Source organism: Procambarus clarkii, chromosome 89 (genome assembly GCF_040958095.1).
Source record: "Procambarus clarkii isolate CNS0578487 chromosome 89, FALCON_Pclarkii_2.0, whole genome shotgun sequence".
NCBI lineage: Eukaryota > Metazoa > Arthropoda > Malacostraca > Decapoda > Cambaridae > Procambarus > Procambarus clarkii.
Window position 1 is genome coordinate 20,230,065 of NC_091238.1, and position 14,332 is coordinate 20,244,396.

The following is a 14,332-nucleotide window of genomic DNA, read 5'->3' on the forward strand; positions in this document are numbered from 1 at the left end:
CTCAACACCTACCACCACACAACCACCACCACCATACAACACCCACCACCACCATACAACACCCACCACCACCACCACCACACAACACCCACCACCACACAACACCTACCACAACACCCACCACCACCACACAACACCCACCACCACCACCACCACAACACCCACCACCACACAACACCCACCACCACACAACACCCACCACCACCACACAACACCCACCACCACCACCACACAACACCCACCACCACCACACAACACCCACCACCACCACCCCACAACACCCACCACCACCACCACACAACACCCACCACCACACAACACCCACCACCACCACCACCCCACAACACCCACCACCACCACCACCCCACAACACCCACCACCACCACCACACAACACCCACCACCACCACCACACAACACCCACCACCACACAACACCCACCACCACCACCACACAACACCCACCACCACCACACAACACTCACCACCACCACACACCACCCACCACCACACAACACCCACCACCACCACCACACAACACCCACCACCACCACACAACTCCCACCACAACCACACAACACCCACCACCACCACACAACACTCACCACCACCACACAACACCCACCACCACCACACAACACCCACCACCACCACACAACTCCCACCACAACCACACAACACCCACCACCACCACACAACACCCACCACCACCACACAACACCCACCACCACCACCCCCACAACACCCACCACCACCACCACACAACACCCACCACCACACAACACCCACCACCACCCCACAACACCCACCACCACCACCACACAACACCCACCACCACCACACAACACCCATCACCACCACACAACACCCACCACCACCACCCCACAACACCCACCACCACCACCCCACAACACCCACCACCACCACCACACAACACCCACCACCACCACCACACAACACCCACCACCACACAACACCCACCACCACCACCACACAACACCCACCACCACCACACAACACTCACCACCACCACACAACACCCACCTCCACCACACAACTCCCACCACAACCACACAACACCCACCACCACCACACAACACCCACCAACACCAATACACAATAACTGTAAAAATCATCACTACACCACCTTCACTTCACTACGCATATACAGTGTGGAGAACCGCGTGGAGCGACATGACCTGACGGCCAGTGTGGGAAGACCCACCGGGGAGCTTGTTGTGCTTGTTGGGTGGTGACTGGTAAGTGCCCCTCTCTCTAAAGTCTTCAACAAGTATGCAAGGTATATATAATATCATATAGTAGTCACATATAATGCATTTCATTCGATAATAGAATAGTAATCTGGATAGATTGATAGAGAATGAGGCAGTAACTCACTGTGAGCTCAAGTTGCGACCTGAATTGTAATGTGTGTGTAGGGATTAACAAGTCAGGGTAACACCGCCCCCCCTCCCCCAACACCGCAACTGGACACCATAGATAGAGTGACATACAATCTCCCTCCTCCTCCCGCTCTCTCTCGCCCTTGCTCTCTCTCTCGCCCTCTCTGTTCTCTCTCTCTCTCGCCCTCTCTGTTCTCTCTCTCTCTCTCTCTCTCTCTCTCTCTCTCTCTCTCTCTCTCTCTCTCTCTCTCTCTCTCTCTCTCTCTCTCTCTCTCTCTCTCTCTCTCTCTCTCTCTCTCTCTCTCTCTCTCTCTCCCCCTCTCTCCCTCTCTCCCTCTCTCTCTCTCTCTCTCCCTCTCCCTCTCCCTCTCTCCCTCTCTCTCTCTCTCTCTCTCCCTCTCTCCCTCTCTCCCTCTCTCTCTCTCTCTCTCTCTCTCTCTCTCTCTCTCTCTCTCTCTCTCTCTCTCTCTCTCTCTCTCTCTCTCTCTCTCTCTCTCTCTCTCTCTCTCTCTCTCTCTCTCTCTCTCTCTCTCTCTCTCTCTCTCTCTCTCTCTCTCTCTCACTCTCTCTCTCTCTCTCTCCCTCCCTCCCTCTCTCCCTCCTTCCCTCCCTCCCTCTCTCTCTCTCTCTCTCTCTCTCTCTCTCTCTCTCTCTCTCTCTCTCTCTCTCTCTCTCTCTCTCTCTCTCTCTCTCTCTCTCTCTCTCTCTCTCTCTCTCTCTCTCTCTCTCTCTCTCTCTCTCTCTCTCTCTCTCTCTCTCTCTCTCTCTCTCTCTCTCTCTCTCTCTCCCTCCCTCTCTCCGTCCCTCCCTCTCTCTCTCTCTCTCTCTCTCTCTCCCTCCCTCCCTCTCTCCCTCCTTCCATCCCTCCCTCTCTCCCTCCCTCCCTTTCTCCCTCCCTCTCTCCCTTACTCCTATTCTCCCTCCCTCCCTCCGTCCCTTTCTCCCTCCCTCCCTCTCTCCCTCCTTCCCTCCCTGGATATGTTGCATTGGAAGGAAATGCCTCTGCACCTGAAACATTATCGGAAATGCTAAGAGAAAGAGCTCAGAAGCAATCAGAGAACAGGAAGGATCCAATAGGCAGGAATGGAATAGCAAGGACAGAGAGGCAGTACATGGGATACTGAAGGGGTTACAGATGGAAGGGGCTGAACAAAACATTGAAAAGGTTTCAGGTTGGGCTGGTACAACAAGGACAGAAACCGACTGGTAAAGGTGGTGTTTGCAAACGAGACCTTGAAGGACGTTATTCTAGAAAGGAAGAGTCATCTGCAGTATGTTGGAGGAATACAAAAAATTATTCCTCCAGAGGAACAGGATGAAGGAGGAGAGAGCCAGGGCAGCAGAGGCAAGGAAGAGAAGGGAAGGGAACTGTCAGGCGAAAGTGGCAAGCCATTACGACTATATAGCACTTGGAAGTGGGGTCAGGATAAAGATTTGGGATGGAACGGGTGAGAAGGAATGGGCCCAATCACATGGATGGTCGGGGATTGAACGCCGACCTGCATGAAGGCCAAAAAATTTTACCATGCTGGAAACTCCTTACACAAAGCTTCAAATTCTCCGCTTGTCGCGGAAAAGCATTCAAACGGAGGCTTAGGAGCCATAGTGAGAGGGAAGAAGTCAGGTTAGGACAAATTGTCCTCCACACTTCCCTGGAAATATAAAGCAATTAACTTATCTTATTAAGGCTACTCATTAGCTCGGTCGATAGAGCTTTGGCCTCACACATGCATGGGGCCCCCCCTGTTCGAGTCTCCTAGAGCTCAGACTAGGATGATTGACCAGAATAATACTATAAGACCTCTCTCATACAATCAGCTCCTAACCTGACCAAAAAACAATCAACTCTGACTTGTCGTTGCTCGGGGGACTAACCATTAACAATACTCAAGAGTTAGTACAGTCTCGCCGCTCTCCCAGCTCCATTCTCGTGATTTGCCACAACGTACAAAATACAGAGTACTAACTTAACCAGAAGCGCACGACCCAACCCACCCTCCTAACCTAACCTACCAACGCATGTATATAACTTGGATATGTGTGTCAACCGATGCTGTTCAGAGAACTATGTAATTTGTACGTTGGTAACCATAACATACAAAATACGACGTGCTGGGATAAGGGCTACACCCCTTTGCCATCACCCTCAGCCACAACAATAAGACACCAGATGGATAACTTGAGTAACAGCTGAGTAAACCAACAGGACTCGACACAACCGAGCAAGTATAATATAACTGAGAATTTAACTTGAGCTTGACATGAGATGGCTGAGTATAGGACTCCACAGGATCGGTAGGGGCTGAGTATAGCACTTCACAGGATCGGAACAGGCTAAGTATAGGACTCCAAAGGATCGGTACAGGCTGAGTGTAGGACTCCACAGGATCAGTACGGGCTGAATATAGGACTCCACAGGATCAGTGGAGGTTGAGTATAGGCCTCCACAGGATCAGTACGAGTTGAGTATAGGACTCCACAGGATCGGTATGGGCTGAGTATAGCACTCCACAAGATCGGTACGGGCTGAGTATAGCACTCAACGGGATCGGTACAGGCAGAGTATAGGACTCCACAGGATCAGTACGGGCTGAGTATAGCACTCCACACGATCCGTACGGACTGAATATACGACTCCACAGGATCAGTGCGGGTCGAGTATAGGACTCCACAGGATCAGTACGGGCTGAGTATAGCACTCCACAGGATCGGTACGGGCTGAGTATTGCACTCCACAGGATCGTTACGGGCTGAGTATAGGACTCCACAGGATCAGTACGGGCTGAGTATAGGACTCAACAGGATCGGTACGGGCTGAGTATAGGACTCCAAAGGATCGGTACGGGCTGAGTATAGGACTCAACACGATCGGTACGACCTGATTATAGGACTCCATAGGATCGAAACGGGCTGAGAATAGGACTCCACAGGATCGGAACGGGCTGAGTATAGGACTCAACGGGATCGGTACGGGCTGAGTATAGCACTCCCCAGGATCGGTACGGGGTGAGTATTGCACTCCACAGGATCGGTACGACCTGATTATACGACTCCATAGGATCGAAACGGGCTGAGTATAGGACTCCACAAGATCGGTACATGCTGAGTACAGAACTCCACAGGATCGGTACACGCTGAGTATAGGACTCCACAGGATCAGTACGGGCTCAGTATAGAACTCCACAGGATCAGTACAGGCTGAGTATAGGACTCCAAAGGATCAGTACGGGCTGAGTATAGGACTCCACAGGATCAGTACAGGCTGAGTATAGGACTCCACAGGATCAGTATGGGCTGAGTATAGCAATCCACAGGATCGGTACGGCCTGAGTATAGGACTTCATATGATTGGTATGGGCTGAGTATAGGACTCCTCAGGATCGGTACGGGCTGAGTATAACACTCCACAGGATCAGTACGGGCTCAGTATAGGACTCTACAGGATCAGTACAGGCTGAGTATAGGACTCCACAGAATCGGTACGGTCTGATTATAGGACTACACAGGATCGGTATAGGCTGAGTACAGGAGACCACAGGAACCATACGGTATGAGTATAGGACTGCACAGGATCAATACGGTCTAAGTACAGGACTCCACAGGATCGGTACGGGCTGGGTATAGTACTCCACAGGATCAGTTTGGGCTGAGTATAATACTCCACAGGATCGTTACGGGCTGGGTATAGGACTCCAGAAGATCAGTATGGGCTGAGTATAGCACTCCACAGGATCGGCACGGGCTGATTAGAGCACTCCACAGGATCGGTACAGGCTGAGTATAGGACTCCACAGGATCGGGACGGGCTGAGTATAGGACTCCACAGGATCGGGACGGGCTGAATTTAGGACTCAACAGGATCGGTACGGGCTGAGTATAGGACTCCACAGGATCGATACGGTCTGAGTATAGAACTCCACAGGACCCGTACGGGCTGAGTATAGGACTCCACAGGATCGGTACAGGCTGAATATAGGACTCCACAGGATTGTTATGGGCTGAGTATAGGATTCCACAGGCTTGGTACGGGCTGAGAACAGAACTCCTCAGAATCGGTATTGGCCGAATATAGGACTCCACAGGATCAGTACAGGCTGAGTACAGGACTCCACAGGATCGGTACGGGCTGGGTATAGGACTCCACAGGATCGGTACCGGCTGAGTATAGGATTCCAAAGGATCGTTGTGGGCTGAGTAAAGAACTCCACAGGGTCGGTACGGGTTGATTATAGGACTCCACAGCATCGTTACAGGCTGAGTATATCACTCAACATGATCGGTATTGGCTGAGTATAGGACTCCACAGGGTCGGCACGGGTTGAATATAGGACTCAACAGGATCGTTATGGGCTGAGCATAGCACTCCACAGGAACGGTACGAGCCGAGTATAAGACTCCACATAATTGGTACGGGCTGATTACCCAGCAAACACAAATCATCTACACAACGTTCGCCTATCTCTTCCCATAGGTGCGGGAATGATTTGCATTGAGAATGGTGCAGGAGAGCCTTTGAGAAACTTTTACTCAAAAAATCCAAACACAAAGGTTTAATTATAAATGGTTTTTCTACAATTATTTTCTTCCAAATGTAAAACAAATAGTTTTTACATGTTTAAATATAAAATTTATGGTGTTTTTTTGTAAAATTCATTAATAAATTGTGAATGATATATATTGACTGAGTGAAACCTTTAAAATCCATTTAGTTATAATTTGAACAGAAAAAAGTAGTTTTCCAAATTTTCTAAAAATCGCTCTTTTTAACACAATTTGACTCCTTATGCATTCCACTAAACACTATATCATGTTTAAATATATAATTTATGTATTATTCCCTAAAATAATTTATATAAATTATATAAGTTGCTGGAAAGTGGTGTTAAAGAATCTGAAAACTTTTTGTTGTGTTATAATTGGAATGTTCTTATTAACTATGTCTCAAGTTCACAGTTTATCAAACAAGAATATTAACATTCGTCAACTCTTAAAATCTTATATGTTATCTTGCTGGTGCAAAATGGGTGAATCTTTAGGAACAGCTATAGTATCTATATATCACAAATGGTGTTTTCCCTAACTCAAACAATGTAGGGTTTATTATTCTACACATATTTCTAATGACTCTTATATGTTTACATTCTCTGAAGTATAATTGTGAAGGCTGTGTCCATCACTCTCAACACAGATTCTTAAACTCCTCTCTGCAGGTTCAACTATATAATTAGTTTCCATTTTGAATCTCCATGGACATTTGTATCCAAAATGAAACCAATGTGGTTTCCTTCAGCGCCTTCAGCCAGCACATTTGCTCATTCATTTCCACAGATTCCAACATGGTAGGGGATTTACAGAAATTTGTATATTCATATTGTTATATATTAAAAATATGAATGCAGTTCAATATGATAAGACAAATACATGAGTTTATGATAAATTCGTTTTCTGTGATATACCATTGATATGCTCTTTTTTTCTTTAAACAGCAGACTAAACTAAAGTGCTCACATCAACAGATGTGATGTATAAATGGTCAACGCTCAACAGAGTTAGTATAAATGTATTAGTATAAATCTTACTTGTCTCATTGTTAATTCACATTCAATGTCAACTTGTGGTTTTGATGTGGCACATTTGGCCAAGACACCCCACCCCATTATGCACCCCATACCCATCTTGTGGGCGGTTGTGGAAAGGGTTACAGAGGCACATAATGGGCTCAGGGACTGAACCCCACAATTCATTTAGCTAAGCAAGTTACAATCTTGATGAGCTAGTTACAAAATTCAATATAAGTCATCACATCAACAATGGGTTCGAGATCGACCTCAAGTACAGGTTCTAAATTAACACTTTCCTGGATTTTCGACTTGGAATTACGGGCGTTTTCCCTAACCGCTTGTCGGATCACGACGTAAATTTATGGTGCGGTTTAAAATATTTGTAAAAAATCCAGTTTAAATCCGATTTACTTGGGGTTTGTTTCAAACTCCGCGCCATGAAATTCCTGTTCTCTCGGGTAGGCCGCAAGTCACGTCGGTCTACTGGGTCACGTGACAGGCCCATTGTTTTGTTGTCACGTGGAGCAATCGGATCTCTCTCCCCTCGGCCTCCCCTCGGCTCTCCCCTCGCCCAACCTACACAATGCAGACACAAAGAAAGTTCAGAAAAGAAAACGAGTTCGCAGGGCAGATGGAACAGTAAGACTATAGCAGGTTGTGGTGAACAAACCACAGGCAATTGTTGACTACAATAAGTTCATGAAGGGTGTTGACCACTTTGATCAAATGGTAAAGTATTACCATTTCGCCAGGAAATGTCACAAGTGGACCAAGAAAATAACATTTTATTTCTTGCAAATGGCATTGCAAAACGCTTATGCATTGTACAAGGTGTTATGATCTCAGCCTGCAGGAGAAACGAGTCTCCCTTCTTGAGAGTTATTCAGCAAGCCTGACCTAACTAGAAGGTCTAGCAAATATTGAGGTGATAACCCATATGAAAAATGGCTGGTTGGATATGTAAAACAATTTAAGATTATGGGCAGTAAGTAAGGAAATAGATAAATGACTGGCTAGGAGATGTGGACATTTTGCTGGAGGCGTGAGGCTCGCTTCCGGAGGACCTTGACCTCACTTGAGTGCCAGACATCGCAGGGGGAAGCCGCGCTCCGTTTGAGCTCCCGCCAGAAGGGAACCCCTAGTGATATATCTCTAAGAGAAGAGAAGTGTGCAGACGTACCAGCTGTGGAATCGAGCTGGGAACGTTGTGGTCTCAAGTCCGGGTCGACGAGCAGATATTAAATCGCCCAGAAGCATTATTGTGGGCCGTGGGAGCGCCCTGACCAAGCCTCGTCAGAGGAAGAAGCGCCCTCGACCAGACGTTCTGTGGTAAGCACGATATACGCCAGTTCATAGTGATTGCATTGTAGTTGGTCGTGTGCCCAGCGACAGTAGCGATGTTTATTTATAGGTTAGACATGTTTTAATAAGGCAGAAAGCCTGAAATAGGAGAGTGAAGAGGGAGGAACACGGAGCGACGTCCGTCCTCTCTGAGCGCTGGCGGACGACTGAGGGAGCCGGCTCCGGATGGAGGAAGACCCTCCCAGCGAGTGAGGACGCCGCCGCCAGGCGAGGTGGAGTATGGACCCGCCCAAAACGGGGGAGTCCACTCTCACTGTATGTAGAGGACAGATAGAGGTTTGAGGCAAGCATATTGTGTGGTTATTTTTGTTTATGTGTTAAAGGGGAACATTTTATTGGAACGTCGATGGGTTGCAGGTTTGTCTTTGGGGAAGAAGTTGCTGAGAACTTCGAAGCCAGCAGATGATGTAGCTGATGAGACTCCAAGGTAGTGGAGCAGAGGACCTCGAGCTGTGAGGAGAAGCAGCAGTGAAGAGGAGTGTCACGCGCTTCTGTAGAGGTGGTGTAGCAGCCAAGAGAGCTGTGGAAGAACCTAACAGAAGGGTGAAGCACCGTAGTTGCACAAGGAAACTTCATGATAGCAGCCTGGAGGAGCTGCAGAGGATCCTGGTAGTGAAGCCTGGAAGAACCTAAGGATATTAGGGTTGTGAACTTCCAGAGGTGGAAGGGGAAGTTCTGGTGGATTACTAGTAGGGAGTTGATAGTGTTTGGTTGTCATTAGCGTGCAAGACGCAGTGAGAGGTGAGTGACTGTTGGCATTCTTATGTCAAGGAGTTTTTTATACTGAAGTATCAATGAACATTTATACTGGTATATGTTATTGCATTCAAATGCTGATTTTCTATATATACATTATCTTGCTGATAGTGCAACAGTGTATGTAGGCTTGACCAACTTGAGGAGGTTAATGGTATCAGGTGGCGAACCAGGAGATAGGATACCCCTTTGATAAGCTGAAAATAGAGTTCTGATGGTGTTGGAGTGCAACCTGATTGTGATATTATAGAGTATAGGATTCATTATTATTATATGTGTGTATGTATCGTGTATGTGCTTTGTTCAGTAAATGTGTCACAATTTGCTGGTGTTTGCCCTTGTCCTAGTGAGGCTTCCCAGGAGGTAGTAAAGAAGGAGAGAGAGAGAGGAAGAACCATGAACCACTGCTGTGGACAGGGTAAGAGGTAATACTAGTAAGTCATAGGGGGATTGAGGAGATCATATCTCATAAGGAGAGAGTGGGGAGTCACAGCGGCTCGAGTGGGTGTGTGCACGTGACAACGAGGCTAAGTGTTGGAGCCGCATCCCCTAAACGTGTGACGTTGAGCCCCTCTCCAAGAGCCAGAAGCGCCAAGGGTGATCTCCTAGTATAAGCACTCTGCCGAGTTGTGGGTTGGGTTGTCCATAGAGAAGGATCAATGACGACAACACCAACCAACCCACAGTCTATAATAAAATTGGGGGCCTGTCCGGGAGAGTGAACTGACACACCCACACCCTGTCCAAGAGTGGATTTGTACACCCCTGCTGAGATAAACTGTGTGACCGCAGGTGTATACTCTCTCTCTTGGGAAGACTCACAGGACAAAGATGGATAAGGTGCAAGCGTTTGTGGAGTCAGGCAAGCCTGAGGACTTGGAAGGTTGCACGAGGGATCAATTGAAACAAATAGCAGAAAAATGTGGCATCAGGTTGAAAGCATCTAAAGTAGCTGGGATGAAGGATGAGATCCTGAGGCAGTTGAGAGCCAGAAGCGAAGCGGCAGAACAAGGAGCCCAGGAAGGAGCTGAAAGTAGAAAGGAGGATGATGGGCAGGATGACGTGAGATCCCAGGGATCGAGTAGGAGCAGCAAGAGTAGCCGCAGTAGTAGGAGTAGCCGGAATAGGAGCTTGGAGAGATTCCAGTTAGAGCTCCAGATGCAGCGTGAGGACAAGGAGAGACAGTTCCAGCTGGAAAAGATGAAATTAGAACTGCGGATGAAAAATGAAGCAGAGAAGGAAAAAGAAAAAACCAGACTGGAAATAGAAAAAGAGAAAGCAAGACTAGAGGTCGAAAAAGAAAAAGAGAGAACAAAACAAATGCAGATAGAAGCGAACAGAACCTTGGCTGAGCAAAGGATTGAACATGGGTTGCCAGAGAGCACCACCCAGGTATCACACCCACCAGATGTTAGGGTTAGGGAGAAGGACATTCCCTTGTTTGTTCCCGAAGAGGCAGAGAGCTTTTTCGAGCACTTTGAAAAAGTAGCCAGCATCAAGGAGTGGCCACAGGAGGAATGGGCCCAGCTGGTCCAGTTAAGATTGACCGGTGCAGCCAGGGAGGCATACACCCAATTGTCACTGGAAGAGTGCCAGGATTACGCCACAGTAAAGAGCAGCATATTGCGCTCGTTTCAGTTAACCCCAGAAGCTTATAGGAAGCGCTTCAGAGAAATGATCAAAGTTGGAGCATGTACGTTTGCTGAGACAGCAAGGGATCTGGAAAGACGATTCCAGAAGTGGATTGAGGCTGCTGGAGTTGGATCTTATGCTGACCTGAAGCAACTGATGGTCATGGAGAAGTTCTTGGAGATGATGCATCCCGAAACAAAGTTCAAGATCCAAGAAGCAGGGATAATGGAGGTGAAAGATGCCGCAGATAGGGCGGATATGATTACTGAAGCGTACAAGAGCTTAAGAGAGAACAGAGTGCAGAATGAGGTGAGACGCAGCAATGGCAGACCCAATGGAGTCTGGGGAGGAAGAAATTACGAAAGACCCAGAAGAGTCTGGGGTGAGAAAAATTTTGATAAATGGGCAGATAAAAGTAAGTACCCTAAAGCTCAGAAGAGTAGGTCGCGCACTTCATCTGAAAGTGAAGATGGAGGAGCCAAACGAGAAACTAATCGTGATCCAGGGAATCAAGAGTCCAGTAAAGCTCCACAGAGTACGAGTGTACCTGGCTGGAGGAACTCTCATGTGAGTGGACAAAGTCAGAGCCGCTTTGGTACGTATAGGAGAGATTTTTCCCAGATGAGATGTTACAATTGTAACGGATTGGGTCACGTGATGCGAGATTGTCGGCAGGGCAAGAGAGTTGTGACCCTGGCCATGTGTGACCCCCGAAGTAAATATACTAATGTGTTCCGAGACAAACCACAGAAGGTGAACTTAGTGAACGAGAGGTATAGGCCATTCATGAGCAAAGGTTGGATCAGAATAGGAAGCCAACCTGAAGTAGAAGTTGGTATCTTAAGAGATACCGGAGCTAATCAGAGCTTGATTGTGAGAAGCCTGATTGGGAATGATCGACGATTAGCTGGCAGTGGGAAGATGAAAGTATATGGGTTATTGTCGGAGAGTGACATGCCCGTATGTGCTGTCCAGCTAAGGTCGGAATATGTGTCGGCAGAGGTGATGTTGGGAGTGTGCCCCGACATACCTATTCCAGGAGTCCAAGTGATCCTGGGGAATGACTTGTGCGGGACAAAGGTGTTGACAAGAGTCATAGCGGAGACTGTGCCAGAGGAGTGCCCAGAAGGCCACGGCACGTGTGGGACACCTGAGAGTGTGAACCTGACTGACATCCGAGGGGATGAGTCAGGAGACCGCCAAGCCATTGAGTACCCTGTCTCGGTAGTGACGAAGGCAGAGGTGGCCGACGAGGAAGACACTGGAGAAGGTGAGACAGTGTCGATTCAGCCAGTGGAAGAGATCGATGTAGATATAGCACGGCTGTTTGATGGAGGTCCAGCCCAGGAAAATGAAGTCTCGGTGAGGTCAAAAGTGAGGATGACCCAGCCGAAGAAGAATCGTGTGAAGAGAGCGGACCTGAGTAGAGCCCAGACTGCTGAAATTAAGGGTCGGAAGGTGAATGCAACTGTGCTGAGTAGGAATGAGGAAAGATGTGGACAGACTGAGGACGAGAGTAGAGCGTCAAATTGTCCACGAGCACAGAGGCATATGGATAGTGGAGTTAAGTTGTTTGAGATGTCAAGAGTTGGCATGTTTCACAGAAAACGAGGAGGAGAGATGGTGAAGAGTGATAGCCGAGAAAATGAAATGAGAAGAGACAGTATGTGTGGAGAGATGCTTACGAGCACACAAGGAGAGGTAAAGCGACATGTACGGTCGAGCGCTGTTGGATGTAGCACAGCGCTCGGAGAAACTTTTAGGGAAAGAAGAAGAGTTGAAGGAGAAGAAATGGAGTTGTATAGAGGTGAGAAGTGTGGGAAGAGGATGATGATGCAAGCATGGAGGAATAGAAGAAAGCCGAGGACTCGATGGAGGTCAAACAGGATGAGGTCTCGGATATATGAGGAGACGAAAGGGAGGAGCGTCGGTGAAGACGATGGAGTGAAGTATGATGACAGGAGACGAAAGTATAATGGCAGTAGATGGAAGAGTGAAGACGACAGAGGAGGTACAGACAGTAGATGTCTGACTCTGGACGTGAAGAGAAGACGAGGAAACGGAGGGTGGAGACAATAAGTAGAGTGGAACGATGGAGTGCAGGCGTCCAAGGAGGACAGCCTAGCCAACAGGTGCCAGATAAGTCAGATCGTTTATGAGAAGATCATGTTTCTGGCGAGTTGTGAGCCAGATGTTGCAAGGAGCAACGAACTAATTGTAGACTCCTAAGGGAGTACGTAAGCAGATCAACCGTTCGAACCAATCGGTTGAAGAACGAGACAGTGTGGTAGCGGATGTATTATCCCGAGCCTAGCCACTAGAATAACTCTCAAAAATAAGGGGAGGGGAGTGTTATGATCTCAGCCTGCAGGAGAAACGAGTCTCCCTTCTTGAGAGTTATTCAGCAAGCCTGACCTAACTAGAAGGTCTAGCAAATATTGAGGTGATAACCCATATGAAAAATGGCTGGTTGGATATGTAAAACAATTTAAGATTATGGGCAGTAAGTAAGGAAATAGATAAATGACTGGCTAGGAGATGTGGACATTTTGCTGGAGGCGTGAGGCTCGCTTCCGGAGGACCTTGACCTCACTTGAGTGCCAGACATCGCAGGGGGAAGCCGCGCTCCGTTTGAGCTCCCGCCAGAAGGGAACCCCTAGTGATATATCTCTAAGAGAAGAGAAGTGTGCAGACGTACCAGCTGTGGAATCGAGCTGGGAACGTTGTGGTCTCAAGTCCGGGTCGACGAGCAGATATTAAATCGCCCAGAAGCATTATTGTGGGCCGTGGGAGCGCCCTGACCAAGCCTCGTCAGAGGAAGAAGCGCCCTCGACCAGACGTTCTGTGGTAAGCACGATATACGCCAGTTCATAGTGATTGCATTGTAGTTGGTCGTGTGCCCAGCGACAGTAGCGATGTTTATTTATAGGTTAGACATGTTTTAATAAGGCAGAAAGCCTGAAATAGGAGAGTGAAGAGGGAGGAACACGGAGCGACGTCCGTCCTCTCTGAGCGCTGGCGGACGACTGAGGGAGCCGGCTCCGGATGGAGGAAGACCCTCCCAGCGAGTGAGGACGCCGCCGCCAGGCGAGGTGGAGTATGGACCCGCCCAAAACGGGGGAGTCCACTCTCACTGTATGTAGAGGACAGATAGAGGTTTGAGGCAAGCATATTGTGTGGTTATTTTTGTTTATGTGTTAAAGGGGAACATTTTATTGGAACGTCGATGGGTTGCAGGTTTGTCTTTGGGGAAGAAGTTGCTGAGAACTTCGAAGCCAGCAGATGATGTAGCTGATGAGACTCCAAGGTAGTGGAGCAGAGGACCTCGAGCTGTGAGGAGAAGCAGCAGTGAAGAGGAGTGTCACGCGCTTCTGTAGAGGTGGTGTAGCAGCCAAGAGAGCTGTGGAAGAACCTAACAGAAGGGTGAAGCACCGTAGTTGCACAAGGAAACTTCATGATAGCAGCCTGGAGGAGCTGCAGAGGATCCTGGTAGTGAAGCCTGGAAGAACCTAAGGATATTAGGGTTGTGAACTTCCAGAGGTGGAAGGGGAAGTTCTGGTGGATTACTAGTAGGGAGTTGATAGTGTTTGGTTGTCATTAGCGTGCAAGACGCAGTGAGA